Here is a 15,014-nt window from a genome sequence, read left to right on the forward strand (position 1 = left end):
AAAATAAAAAAAATTAGAAGAGGGCTGGTGAATGACAGATTCCAGGATGCAATTTGCATATTCAAACGCAGGGGAAGTGTTATCTACATTATGCTCTTGCATGGTTATGATTTGGTTGAATACTGGGAAGTAGTTAAGGAAAAGCAGTAAAACCATTATGGAACCACAATCCAGCAAACGTTTGAAACGTTAGAACCTTTAAAGTGAAAGATGGCCGACTGAAGGCCAGTTAGCTGCGCTGGAATACAGCTGGTGAGCATTTGCTCACCATTTCATTGCTTTCTGTGGCCCCTCCTTTCCCACTGCCTCCAGATTCTTCTGTCACTTGCCTCTTATTTGGAAGTCAGCAGGCCTCATTCTGTGTTTGCTAGGTATGGAATTCTCATTAAGTTTCCTGCTGTAAAGATTTAGATTAGAAATTAATAAGCCGATTTCCCCAAGAGTTTCGTAAGAAGTTAAATAGCGTAAGAGACAGATATAAAAATGTACAGGTTTTTTTGTTGGTGTTGTTTATTTGCTTAATTACTATAAGAAATATTTTTTCACACTTTTTATTGGAGGTTTGTTTTTCTCTCTTTATGCTGAATGTATGTTCTTTCTTTAAATTAGTTCATTGGTAACTCATTATGGTACTATATGCTGTAGAGAAGAATTCAGTATAAGTGAGTGTATCTTGAGCACCACCCAATGACATTTAGTTACTTCATACACATCCCCAACCTTATAGTGTAATTTCCAAGAAATGTTTATAATTAAGTTGAACCAAGTTAAATGGTTGATCTTGACACCTTTTTACCTATAAAATGGCATTTTTGGGGGATTTTACATAATATTAAAGATCCAGTTCATTCATTTCTTTCCTTTTGCTAAGTTATTTTCTCCAGTGACCATAATATGTTCTATATCCATTAGACACTTACTGTTTACTTGTTGCTGGGATAATGGGCCTGGAGTGGATCTCAGTGGTACTAATTAAGTAGCATTTAAGACATTTGTTTCCCTCGCTATCTATACCATGCAATGGGCATTAAATACCATGAGGCTGAGATGGCTCACAGGAGATTTAATGTCTTGGTTGTCCAGGCTTTTCATAGCGTATGAAGGGAGGACATATGGTGGGTCAAGGAGGTCAAGAATTTGGTAAGGCCTTTGAAAAGTAAACAGTTGAAGAGGTTAAAAGTGTATCTTCTGATCTTGGGCGGTCTCGGCCAGTAAACTTAGCCACCCTTTGAAATGATGTTTCTGTTCCTTACTGGGCGGTGAGGGAGGAGTATTGTGCGTGACGGATGGGAGTGCTCATTAGCCACTCACTAGACATCCTCAATTCCTGATGCATGTAATTCAGGGATAGGAACGGGAGCCTGGATTCCCAGCTCCCAGTGGGCATAGAGATGAGTGTGTAGTGTGTGTGTAGACTGTGCCGTGGATAATGAAGCTGAAGGTGAGCATAAGGGACCAGAAGAGACTGATGCTAGAGAAAGGGCAGGTCTAAAGTAGAGATTCCTAGATGGCCTGGACATGTTCCAGAGTTCAGGTTCCCAGAATTTTAGACTGGCCTTTCCCATAATAACCTGTACTTGCGACACACTGGAGTCCAGCTGCTGCTGATAAAAATGCCAGAACCAACTCTCTTCTTTCAATACTGCAAAAGCTCTTGATTGCCATGGAAAAGCTGGGTCCCTCCCCTCATTTTCACTGTCCATCCCCATTGCTAACTGTAGTTATTTTTTATGCTTCTGCATATGGATCTGTGCACACCGATGTAGAATCCTAGTTAATCTTTAAAAAGGTCTTTGGATGGTGGGCACACAGTGTAATATACAGATCTTGTAACATAGAAATCCACACCTGAAATCTATATGATCCTATTGACCAGTGTCACCTCAATAAATTTAATAAGTAAAATAAAAAGATACCTGAATGTGAAAAGAAGTCCACAGTGACTTTCTTGTTTTCACCTCCCATTTACTAGAGCATTATTATCATCAGCAGTCAACTTTTCCTGAGGGCATAGGCTTTTTGCCCACTTCATTGTATAAGACGCTGTGACCCAAGGGTGTGTTAGAAGGTGGCAAGGCCACTGCAGTGAAAAAATATATGTAAAACCAAATTGGTATATCCCCACGAAGGCTATAAATGTCAGTTGTGATTACTACAGTTTTAAGTACCGAATGACTATAAATGGTACAAACATTCCAAGTGGGGAGGAGTCCCTGAGACCCCAGAAAGGTTGTTGTGCAAGAGTTAATGGATTACGGTATATTTGGGAGGGGACAAGATGTCATTCTGAGCTAGCAAAAGTGTTGAAACAGAGCAGGAGGTGATGCTGCACATGGTGATGCTGCACGTGGTGAGTTTGGGGAAGTACAGGCAGACCAGGATGGCCAAGACAGGGACAAACGAACCACCTAGAAAAAGAGACCTGGTCTGGATTCCTTAATTGGATTATTGACAAAGAATAAATTATTTGGATTAAAGTGCTGGCCCAGGACCATTAATTTTGCAGTAGTATACAACTGGATTAATTCACACTCTTAGAACAACATTAATAGTTAACATTTACTGAGCGCTTTCTATATGCCAAGCATAGAACTAGGTGCTTGACATGCATTAATTAATTCACGGAAAACCCACCACTCTGGGCCCCCATTTTGTAAATAAAGGACACTGAGGCACAGTTAAGTATCTTTTCAAGGTCAAGGAGGTGATAAGTGACAAAGGATTCAAATCCAAGTGCACTGATTCTAGCATTTGGGCCTTTCCCCAAGAGGTTATAATAAAAATCCAAGGAGATGATGGAGTGTGGTGACCGAGGTCTCTAATGTCTGGGATTTGCGCGGACAAGCTTTGGGAAGGCAATACAATCTGCGCCTGAGTTTTCTCTGTGGGTACTAACGTGGGCCCCTATCTCATGTTGTGGAATAACAAGACTGAAGACCCTGCTCAGTAGGGGTTGGCTGCTATGAGAGCTTGGGGGACATCTCAGTCCTAATCTTCTTGCATGACAAAAGAAACAATGAAGGCTCAGAGATAGTAAGTGGTTTGTTCAAGTACAAAGTTGGGCTTAGGATAAAGCCCTCTTGTCTGTAAAAACAAGGGCCCTTTTCTCCACAGCAGGCAACCTGCTAAATCAGAATGTATGGTCACTCCAAATGGGCTAAGGTTTGCTTTAGAAAAAAAACTAAGAAAAAGGCACTTTAAAGTAAATCCTATTACTTTGGGATGGAGAAATCATGGTTGAATTTAATGTTGTGTAATACGAAGATGTGTGTTTGTGTGTCGTGAGAAAGTTTGTTTTGTTTCTAAATAGACAACTTAAGTATTCAGAATTAGTTACTAATTCTTCACTTCTGTATTTTTAATGTTTCTTCTTACATTAAAGTAAAGATGAGTGTCGACTTTCAAGTACAAGTTTTTATACATTGCTAGTCCCAGACCATCATTTTTGTACCTGAATTTATCCAACAACATACGTGCGGGCTTTACGAGTATTTGTGACCTCATGTTCTTTTTCAGTGTCCCTCCTTGGTTTCAGAGACACCGAGAAACAAGTCTCCAGGGCTGGGGCATCCCCGCTGCTGCCTGGTGTCCCTTCTCACCCAGGGGCAGGAGAGGGCTGGGCTGGGTGTGAGCAAAGCTGACAAAGCCACCTAACTGCCTTCTCAGGGAGAAGGAAGAGAGGCCCTGGTCCCATTCTGGATGCCACTCAGTTCCAAGCAGAGATGAGAATACCAGAGGCTGCCTTACTAATGTCTGGGCCAGGGCACCAGGGTCTACTCGGGCCTAGCATCTCTGGGATCTCGCTCCCTTCCCCAGCATCTTCCTCTCTTAACTCCAACTAATTTATTTCCTGATCTATTCTGAGTTTATTTTCATCTTAACCCCTGTCAGTTTCTACTTGGCAATAAACTACTTTTAGTAGTTTTTCTGTCAACTGAAAGCGATACAAGTGGCATCTCCTTTCAGTGTCAATATTCAGATTGTTTGCTAAATTGTTGTCTCATATTGATTTATATTGACTTTTTAATTTTTATGTACTTGAAGATTCTTTGTATTTTAAAAACCTGCTACTTTTGTAACTTGCATAATTTAAAGAGGCAAAGTTTATATTTACATGGTATGTATTACCCAGTTCATTTAGCAAATGTTTACTGAATTTCTCCAAGAGCTCCTGACACTGTGGAGAGCAGTGATCTGGACAGACAGACTCCTGATCCTTGGGGTGAGTTCTGAGAGGAGGGCAGTGGATATTTATCACACAAAGTCTTGTGGGCCTTAGTAGAGAGTTAGGCCTCAGTCAGAACTCGATGGGAAACTGTTAGGGAGTTTCCAACTCGGCTGGTAACATGATCTGTTGATGAAAGCATCAGTGTTGGTGGGTGCATCTTGAAAAGATGGGGAAGGCGGGGTAACAGGGCAGGAGGGAAAGCATTTAGGCCAACATATTTTATTCCATCTCTTGGTTATAAAAGATAGAAATCTTGAGGCAGGCAAAATTATTCTGCTTGTTCCAAACCATACATCTGAAAACATCTCCCTAGATAGCATCACATTAACAAGAAAACACCATTACCAATGCCAGAAATTCTTACTTTTTATTTAAATGAGTTAAAGCCCTGTAAATTGCATTCCAAAGTGTTGATGAACATACTTATAGCATAAACATACTCTAGAATTTCCATCTGGGTTCCACAAAATGTACCCATCAATTGCAGCTTGCTTTTTGAGATGAGTGTCATGAGTTTACAAGAGGGTGAGTGAAGGGGGCCTGGAATAGAGGAAGACATCATGCCCCACTCTTCCTTCACCAGAAGGGAGAGTCAGAATGTCCCTGTCACTTTCATGGGTGAAGTTGTGCCTTTGTGCTAGAAGAGTTTGGGGAAACAATTCTAGAGAATTTCACACTTATTAACCAAGTATCAGTACATGAAGAAAGAGAATAGGGAAAGGAACAGCAGCTATGGGTGGAGTATTTGATCTATTTTTGCCAAAAGGCAAAGCTATTATATTTTTGAAAGAGAACAGAGATTAGCTTCTAAATTGCTGTGTTCAAGAACTATTCCAGTTTCAGGCAAGATTTATTTTGCTTAATGTATCTCTTTTTTTATAGAAACCATACCTTTCCCTTCACTGGCCCCTGCAAGCAAGTTAGGTTATGACCGCAATTTATATAAAAGGGTTGCAAATACAAAATTTAGGGAGAGTAATTTTTTTTAATGCATAGAGCTTTGCAAAATACAACCTAGATTATAGGTGGAAGCTGAATTAAAGTTTTTGAAAGAAGAAAGACCCTACCAAGTCATCTGTTTATTGTCTAGAGGATATTATACTCTTTCCCAGGGTCTGGACGCCCTATCAGATTTATCTTGTAGCTATATATATATACTGCTCCTTATTTCTACTTGGTTGTGCTTTTTTAAAACATTACAATTCATCGCTGTTAAATTATTACTTTGTATTTACCCAGCCTTTTGTAGAATCAGTCACTACAGTTAGAAAGTGCTGCTTTCACATGAAAAATAAAAGTATCTTTAGGATACAATTTTTTTTCTTGAATTCCAAGTTTTGTCTTTAAGCATAAAATTTCTGCAGTTCCAATGTTCACCACCAGGCGCAGCAACAGACAGAATCCTTCCTTTGTCTTTTCTTAGTTCACATAACAAATCCAATAGTAGGGTGGATGTCTGCACCCATAGGAACTGGGTAATGTCCTAGTGATATCATTACTTGATTTCTTTCTGATTTTCTAATTTGCTGTGCACTATCTGCCCAGTCAGTCGCTGGACTGTAAGGATGGGCTTCTGTTGATAGGCTTAGGACGACAGGCAGCGCTCCCTGCTGGAGGTGATGGTGAATTTACTCTCACCCAACCATGATTCAGCTAGAGAAAATCAGGGATGGAGTGGATTCCGGGGTGGGGGCAGTCACTGCACTCAGTGTGCTGCTTTAGCCTCTCCTCGTTCAAGTTCTGATTTAGCAGAATTCTGGCTGGCTGCGAGGTACTCTGTTGCTGCCATTACGCTTTCTCAGCTGCCCTGTGTTCAGAGATGCCTGCTGGTGGGATGATCACCTCTACTCCTGTGAAATACATTGTAGCATCCCACTGTGGTTCCAAAGAACCTCCTCCCAACCCAAGAAACGTAGAAGAGATGTAGGAGGAGAAAAACACTCTTAGGGAGCGTGGCAGGTAATAAAACTGGGTTTCTTATTTGGAGACTAAGAAGATTGCACTGGAGAGGCAGGGTCAGAAGTCACACACCCAAAGAAACGACATGGTGGTGAAATAATCCAGCTGTGACTTGGTGACATCACTGTGTGTGTGTGTGTGTGTGTATGCAGATATATTTGTATATGTATTTATATATGTATCTATGTGCATATATAAATATACTTTTCTTAATTACAGGAAGTTGTATGTATATATATAATTTCAATTCAGTACAAGAAGGAAGTTGGTTAAGAACTGTCTCTTCCACTTGACTTTAACTTTTAACTCTTTGGATCTTGGTTTGTGCTTATAAAGTGGTCTGTAGTTGTGGTAGAGGGTTGATAAATTTTTGAGTTGAGGAGAGTAAAGAATGTGAGAGGGATCTTAAAAATGACCTCCTCCAATGGCCCCTCTCTTAATCAGACACGCCACGATTGTTGCTGAAAAGTCTTGAGTAGCTTGTTCCAGGTTTCCCAGCTAGTCAGGGAATAAGTGTGGATCTGAGCTACCAATTTCAGTTTCTCCTTTTAAGTGCTTTCTTAACAATATTTGCTGCCCGTGTCATCTCTATGGTAGGAAAACTTGTTTGTTATAATCTGCTTTTCCAAGTAGGGCTGTTTGGATCTTTTTTTAGTTCCCTTAAAGAGACTTTTGTCCATGACTTCATAATAAATGGGAAATGTGGGGCAGGAAACATAAGTAGATTCTAAGATTGTTTTGTATTAAGTAAGATTAAGATCTAAAATATATAGCTCTTTCACTTTTGTTAGGTTTAATGCTTATGTATGAAAGGAGAATTAAAACCTTTTAAGAATTATTTATTCAGAATTTCTATTAATTTTGACTGATCACCCCTGATAATACGGTAAACACATATAAACACACCTTGTGTAAAAACCCTGAAATCATTGGCTGGCTGTAGGGTACAAAGGTCTGTAACTGTAAGACTTTAGACTGGGGTTTAGCCATGAAACCACAAAAATGCAAAGGACATCATGACCTGTCCCTTCACTATGTCCTCTTGTTAAAAGACGAAGTTGTTTCCTACACTCTTTCCTTGCCTTTAAGACCCTGCAGTAAAGTGACCTCTACCGCCAAGATGCCTTGATCATGGAATTGTGTCTAACATGGTGTCTATGTCTGGCATTTGGGATGTTGAATGAATGAATGAATGGCTGAATCAGAAGAGGCAGTAATGAGTTTATTGACACCAGAGGCTCTTTTTTTGCCAGAAAATGAACACATGGCTTCGAAGTTGCCCCAGATCATGCTGAAAAAGCACTGAACTTCAAAAAGAACTCTCCTTGTCTTTCCTTGTGCATCTGGGTTAAGCAAAGCACAGCCTTCTTGTGATCTTTGGGCCACAGTAGCCCTTTAGAACTTTGGAGGAAAATGACTGGTGCAAATCGTAGTGATGTTGTTGTTAGCATAAAACTGTCTTTGGATGACTTACGGTACGGTGGAAATTCTCGTGCTGATGCATGTGCCTTTTAGCCTGTCTGTGGTCTGATCCTCTCATTACTCTGCTCAGAAACCCAGCTGTGAAGCACCATCTGTCAGCAGCAGCAGCACCTGTCTTTGTGTCAGCTGACATCTGTTTTAACTCCTGTGGAACCGCGTGAAGGTTCATAGGTAGGTGTGAGGCTGGTGGAGCAGGCACTGCCTTGGTACCTTTAGCGAAATATTGCCTGGCCTTTTCAATGTGAAACCACTTATGATGGTGTGCCAAGTGCTTGCTTTCTCACAAGGCCCTTTTAGAACTTCTTGCTTTCTGTGATGCATTGGATCTTACTGCTAATCCTTCTTGTCTACCCATAATAATACTTCCATGCAAGGAGACTTGAGCAAATGTATAATAGTGTTGGGGTGGGACTTTCTGCTCTCTGTTTAATTTTGCAGAAAATGGTGTTGAAGTATCTACTTAAACAGTGACCCCACCCCCTTCAATTCATGTCCTTCCTGGACCATTAGAATGTGACCTTATTTGGAAATAGAGTCACTGCAAATGTCATTATTGAGGTGAGGGCACACAGGAGTAGGATGGGCCCTTAATCCAATGTGGCTGGTGTCCTTATAAGAAGAGACACACAGACACACAGACACACAGAGGGAAGATGGCCATGTGATGACTGGGGCAGAGACTAGAGTTAGGGTGCCATAAACCGAGGAATGCCAAGGATTGATGGCAACCACCAGCAGCTAGGAGAGGGGCATGGCAAAGATTCTTCTAGAGCCCTCGAGGGAGCATGGCCCTGCCAACACCTTGATCTCAGACTTCTAGCTTCCAAGACTGTGAGACAATAAACTCTGTTATTTTCAGCCATCCAGTTAGTGGTCATTTGTCACAGCAGCCCTGGGAAACTAATACAGAGTACTATATCGCACGTCATCACTGGGAATCCGGGTGAAATTTGTCAGTTCTATTTTGCATGCTGAACACTTCATCGTTGTGTAAAGACTCTCTTTTGTGGCAAACAAAGATTTGAGTGGTGCCTGTAAGGAAGAGATAGTGCTTATTAGGAAACATTATGGAATGAGGCAATTCCATTAGGAAGACATTTCTAGTTTATTTACTCAATCAGACCCTCAAGATTATGGCAACTCATTTAACACACATGTACTGAGTGCCCATAATATGCCAAGCACAATGCTTGCTTTGGGACATAGAGCCGGGAACAAAGCAGGAACGGAACCTACTTCATAGAGCTGAGGATCCAGTAGAGAAGATTGGCATGCTTGTTTGCAATCAACCTAGATGTTTTCCACATCATTATAAGAAAAACAAGCAGTCACACTAAACAGCAATGAAACTGTGTGAATGAAATAGTACTTGCGAATATCACCTAATGATCCTATTTAAAAGCTTTGCTGTACTTCTGTTCATGTGTCTGTGGTTTATCTCCCCAACCCAGTGTGAATAATCTTGGGGTTTTTTCTAGTGCCAATCATAATCCTTTGTATGCAGTGGGTTTAGCATGTAATTGTTGAATTAAACTGAATTATTATTAAGAATATTAATAGAGAGGATGATCGGTAATAGGTAGCATCTATTAAGTATCTATTATATGTATATGCCGTTACAAGCAATTGACTTATTAACCTCATTTTATTCTCATAGCTATTCTATTAGTTTATATTTTAAAATACCCCATTTTGCAGATGGAGAAACTGAAGTACTCAACGTAAGATAACACTCAAGCTCAACTAGCTAGTTTAGTGGCAAAGCCAAGATGCTGGCCCATGCAGTACAAGGTCAGGCCCCACGCCCCTCAGGGCGGCACGCTGAGCTCGCCACAGACCTGCAGCCATCCGCTGTCTTCCATGGATGTGGGGGTTGTGTTGAAATCACATCTTTTTTTTCTTTTTAGTAATCACAACCTGTAGGAGTAATGCAAAAAAGTGGTTTTAACTGCGACTTTTGTCTAAGTATACCTTCTTTCTTCACCAAGGAAAAGGGAGTGACGTTAGGATGTGGAATGATTGCTGACCAACTCAAATTACATCTATTTAATTCTTTCTCTTTTTCCCCTTTGGCTTCTAAGCTGATGCTACTGACATGATTAGCCTTCAGGGTTGTGTGCATTTAAGCCATGGGCTTGCACTTCTCATCATGGTTTTGCTTGTGTGGTTTGGGAGTAAGATATCCCCTTCTGCACTGTCTGACTTGAGACTGAAGCTCTTACCTGTCCTAGAGAGAACATGAACAGTCCCCATGTAGGGGAGGAAGGGGAAGCCCCAAGTCCCCTGGCTGTCCTATTCCAGTCAAAACCCCTCAGGCTTCCAGAGCAGAGCTTTGCAGCAGGTGTGTGTTTGGAACCTAAGCCTGTGCCTGCTCTGTGAGCACTGCAGTGTGTGCAGTTGGCTCATCTAGATTCAGTGCCGCCCGCAGCACCCGCCGCACAGCCCTGCCTGGAGGTAACACAATACTCAGAGGGATCCTTCCTTTGCATTCCATTCCTTTAACCCCTAGCACTCTGCTCACCCCAGGGATGCTGCAGGGTTATAAATGGCTCTCGAGGAATTGCTGAGCCAGCAGTGGGGTTGCCCCGTTTTCCCTCCTGGAAGAACTCTCTGTACTTTGTTCATCTGCTCCAGCCGCAGCTCTCAGGATCCGATTTCTGCTGGAAACAACAAGCACTAGAAGTTTGAAAGTTGAGAACCACAAGTGTTCAAAGACTGCACCCTGTCATTGCAGCATTATTCACAATAGCAAAAAGGTGGAAGCACCCCAAGTGCCCATCAGTAACAAAGCATGGCGTATACACAGAATGGAATATTATTCAGCCATAAAGAGGAATGAAGCACTGATACGTGCTAAAACCTAGATGAACCCTAAAACATTATGATAATTGAAAAATGCCAGATGCAGAAGAGTAACTATTGTATGATTCCACTCATGGAAATGTCTAGAATAAGCTAATTCATAGGAACAGAGAGCAGATTAGAGGTTACCAGGGGCTGGAGGAGGGAGCAACGGGGAGCTATCGCCTAATGGATACAGAATTTCTGTGTCAAGTAATGAAAAGTTTTGGAAATAATAGTGATGGTTGTACAACATTGTGAATGCAAATAATGCCACTGAATTACATACTTAAAAATGTTCAAATGGCAAATTTTATGTCAATATAAATTTTGAAATAATGAAAAGATGCCAGCACTCTGCACCAGGATTTGTATTTGAGTAGGGACTGCCTCTCTCAGCAATGAGGCAGATGCTGGAAAGTGTTCTTGGCTTTTCTCAGGCTGGACAGAAGCCCATTAGAATGTCAGCCTCTTAGGGGAAGGCAGGATCTTGTTCCCTAGATCCACCCCCAAGCCCCCAGTTACAGAAGTGGGTACCTTGCTCAGTGGCCCTCAGGTCACTCGTTAGGTGCTTTGGGAAACTATGGTAAAGAAAGTTCCAGTTGGGACATTAAATGTCTTGAAAGGAAAAAAACAAAACAGAACTCTGTCTTTCCTATTTCCTTTTCTTGTCCTCTGGAGCCCACTCTTCAGTCTTCACCCAGAGAGAACAAAAAATAGGAGGAGCCAAAGCATAGGAAACTGTCTTAGGTTTCTTGCTCTCCGTAAAGCAGGGCAGAGGGCTCAGGGTTCGATTTCTGCTCGTTTCACTCTACTGCAGTGCCTCCACCTCTGGGGATTCATCTATTAAATCTCTCCCCATTGGCCTGAAAGAGCTAATGTGCTTTCCCAATATGTGTTCAGCTTTTTCTCCCAAAACTAGTACACACCTGGGCCGGGGATTAAGCCAGATCATCCTTTGAGATGACTAGTATTATTATCTTGTATGTATAGACTTCTGAACTCTGAGTCAGAGAAGGTAAGAAACTATCTCACAAGATAACAGTCAGAAAAAATAACAGTGGCTTCAACACACAGATTTGACCCACTGTTCCCTTGATCTAATTCTGAGATATTGAAAAACATTCTCTTTCCGTTGATATGGACATTTAATATCAAATCAGGCTCTCATGGTTCTCTAACAGCAAGTTGCAAACAAGGTAACCGAAAGAAATAGGAAATAAGTGGCTCAGTCCCCCACGTGGGTCCACGTGCCTGTTTGTGGCTTTCGTATGAGAAGTCTGCGGCTGAAATCCACAGGAATGAATTCAGTGCATGTAATCTGGAATTGATATAGGGAATCAATTTTGCAAGTGGTTTCTTGAACTCTTAAGAATGTTAGAAATCATAGGGCCCATTGATTCACTTTTTGTCACACATTGATTGATATTTTCTATTCCACTCTTTATATTCTTCATGTTGTCTATAAATCACAATGGAATGTCTGCCTGTCTAGTTTTAAGTATCTGCACTTGCAGAATCAGCCTGGGCACTGAAAATGAAGGGAGACAAGAAACTTATTTTACATATGGGAATTTTTTTAATTAAAAGAGACTTAAAATCCCTCTCTAATAGGATCCCCATTTAATGAACACTCTCTCTTCAAACATTGGGGAAACGTGGCACACTCTAACAGAAAGCCCAAAGGATGTGGGATTGGACCAGAAGACTAGCACATTCTTCTGCTAGCATTCCTGGGTTAATCATGTGTCCCAAATGACCTAAATGATCGATGCACCAATAGTTTCTCGTACTGTGATTCAGAATTATATGCCTGTGTTAACGTGTTACAGACAACATTCACCATCTTCAATGCAATTATCTTCACTCGCTTTGATAATTATTTGTATTCGATACCTAATTGTTCAATTGCCCTTATGTGGGCCTTTTAGTCTACTTGGCAGCAGATTAATAAAGTGCAAAATTTTACTTTATCCTGAATGGCCAATAACAAACTTTCCTGTAGTGTAGGTAAAGCAGTTAGAGAGAGAGTAGAACTGTCAACCTTGCTTATACCTGAGGGATTTCTGCTGGATATATAAGGTTTGTATAATTTAATTTATATGCACAGAAAATAAAGTATTCTATGTGCATAGAACAGTAAAGCAGCAATTAGTGTTTTAAATTTCATTTCTTTCTCCTTAGACAAATTTAGCTGTGATAAATGGGTCAATATTAAACAATGGCAGGGCGGGCTGTGGCTGGTATTGCACATAATTGAATGCTTTATAAGCCATAAATTACTACTTCCCCATAATAGCCTCTGACAGACCCTGAAAGGTGAATACAAGTCCCTCATTCTTAGTAGAGGAAATAGGTAGTTGTTTGTTTTTATTTCTATTTTATAGATGAAAACAATGAGGCTTAGAGAGTTTGGCAGGTTTTTTTCTAGTGGAGGACTGTGGTGGGCAGGCTGAGTCCTCACACGCCCAAGGTAGCATGGACGTGCCAGAAGCAAGAGAACGTTGGCTTTAGCAGCCAGGACTTTATTTACATTTCGAAAGGCAATTCAATGTCAGCAGAATAACATCATCTGCCACTTTAAATTAATGGTGCTAATTGGAATTTTATGGGTTTTGTTTTTGTGTTTAATTGGTTATTTTGTTTTGGTCTTATTGTTGAATCAGAGCTAACGCATATGGAGTTTATTTCTGGTTTGCCATTTATGCATCTCTAAGTAACAGTATACTAAAAATAATTTAAGTCTGTGTATTCATGGTGCACAGTAATGTTTTTCCCCCTGAAAAGTGATGTTTGCAGGTTTGAAGAGTTCTGTAATGGACTCATAGAATCATAAACTATTTGAGCTGCCAGAAACCACTTAGTCTACCCATCTCCATATCTCCCCTACCAGATGTGGACACTAAGCCTCCTGGAGGAGAAGTGAATGTCCAAGGTCAGAAAGCAAGGGAGCAGCAGACTGAGGTCAGAAATCAGTTTGACATATTTCTAACGAGGTACCGAGTCCAACATGTCAATACCCTCCAAAGGTGAACCATGGCAGATAAATGGTGACTGCAAAGGCAGGCTAGACACAAACTGATGGAGAGTTACTGTGCTGTGTTGGCTGCCTCTAAGGGAGGAGGGTGTGAAATGGGCAGGCATGATGGGAATTGCAGACCTGTTATAACAGAGTCATAAATCACAATGAGCTTCCCTGTCCAGGTGATATCACCCATGAACTTGGATTGTTCCATTACTGTCAACATTAGCAAACAAATCCCCGAAGCTCTTTAAATTGCCCATTTGTGCTTTTATACTGTTTTCAGACTGTAAGCTCACTCTGCCTGACTGAGGTGTATACACCACTGCATAGGGAAGGATGTTGGAAAACTGTTTCTCAGTTGCACATAAGAGTTTTCATCATAACTTGTGGAGCGAAAAGAGCTCATTTGTGATATAATTGGTGGGTCATTATATAGTTTTCTATTGCTGCATAACAAATTACCACCAACTTAGCAGCAGCTTAACATGAGATACATTCATTATTTTATTTTCCTTGGGTCAGAATTCTGGGCTGGACTTTTGTTCAGTGTGTTACAAAGCTGCAATCAAGGTGCTGGCCAGGGCTGGGCTTTCATCTGGGGCTCAGATCCCTTTCCATGCACAATGGGTGTTGGCAGAATTCACTGCCTGGCAGCTGTAGAACTCATGGTGACTTGCTTCCTCAAGAGCAGCAGGAAGTCTCTCCTCTAGAGTCCTCTAGACTCCTGTAAAGGGCTTATCTATTTAGGTCAGGCCTACCCAGAATAATTTCCCTTTTGACTAAATTGAACTCATTAGGGAATTTAATGACATCTGCAAAATCCTCTCACTGTTGTCTTACTCTGTGGCTTAGTGGCAAGTTGCAGGTTCTGCCCATACTCAAGGGGAGCAGATTACCAAGCACACGGGCACAGGCTTAACCTCTTCAGGCTGCTACAACAAAATACCATATAGACTAGGTGATTTATTGCAACAGGAGTTTGATTCTTACATTTCTGGAGGCTGAAAAGTTTGAGATCAAGGTAACTGATGAGAGCCCATTTCCTGGTTCAAAGATTGCCATCTTTTCTCTGTTTCCTCATATGGGCAAGGAGCTCTTTGGGATCTCTTCTCTAAGTCCCATTCATGAAGGTGCCACACCATGACCTAATCACCTCCCAAAGGCGAATCACCTCCTAATACTATCACATTGTTGATTAGGTTTTAAAATATGAAATTTAGAGGGACACAAACATTTGGTCTGTAGCAAGTACCATGGGAGTTATCTTAGAATTCTACTACTCGCCAGTCATTGGCACTCCCCTCACTAGGCAGCGAGTGTGGTTCATATTTGTAGACTTTCATGTGGCATTTAGAGAATGTTTAGCAATATTACATATGCTCATATTAAAAGTCAGAAGAGTACAAACTGAGCTGTGAGTCAAGGTAAGATTATTTATACCAGAGATTCTCAACCTCAGCACTATTGATGTCTTGGGCT

At 41.1% G+C, this 15,014-nt stretch overlaps 1 protein-coding gene across 2 annotated transcripts in view; it reads left to right on the plus strand.

The window, feature by feature from the left end:
• Positions 1-15,014, plus strand: part of FBXL7 (F-box and leucine rich repeat protein 7) — a 299,181-nt gene that overhangs the window by 73,081 nt on the left and 211,086 nt on the right. The window lies entirely within an intron of this gene.

Source organism: Miniopterus schreibersii (assembly GCF_964146895.1).
Source record: "Miniopterus schreibersii genome assembly, chromosome: 3".
Classification (NCBI taxonomy): domain Eukaryota; kingdom Metazoa; phylum Chordata; class Mammalia; order Chiroptera; family Miniopteridae; genus Miniopterus; species Miniopterus schreibersii.